General features: G+C 25.0%; 1 protein-coding gene across 1 annotated transcript in view; it reads right to left on the bottom strand.

The window, feature by feature from the left end:
• LOC107665478 (protein FAM193A-like) overlaps positions 1-204 on the bottom strand; it is a gene marked incomplete at its 5' end in the record, with an annotated part of 28,026 nt that overhangs the window by 12,987 nt on the left and 14,835 nt on the right. The window lies entirely within an intron of this gene.

Raw genomic sequence — 204 nt, 5'->3', positions numbered from 1 at the left:
AAAAATTTAAAAATGATTACATTAAACATTTTAATGTATTTAATATTTTGAATGTACATCTTATCTTTGCAACCCTTAAAAATACATTCTATATTTTTTTCCTTGCAACCCATTTGGGGTCTTAGTTTGTAAAACCCTGTACCCTTAAGTCATCTATTTGTTTTGTTAGATCATGCTATTATTGTGTTAGTAGTTAATATATAC

This window comes from Sinocyclocheilus anshuiensis, unplaced genomic scaffold, assembly GCF_001515605.1.
Source record: "Sinocyclocheilus anshuiensis isolate Anshui unplaced genomic scaffold, SAMN03320099.WGS_v1.1 scaffold908, whole genome shotgun sequence".
NCBI classification, from domain to species: domain Eukaryota; kingdom Metazoa; phylum Chordata; class Actinopteri; order Cypriniformes; family Cyprinidae; genus Sinocyclocheilus; species Sinocyclocheilus anshuiensis.
Note: the sequence above shows the minus strand (reverse complement) of the source record. Positions and strands in the feature narration are given on the sequence as shown.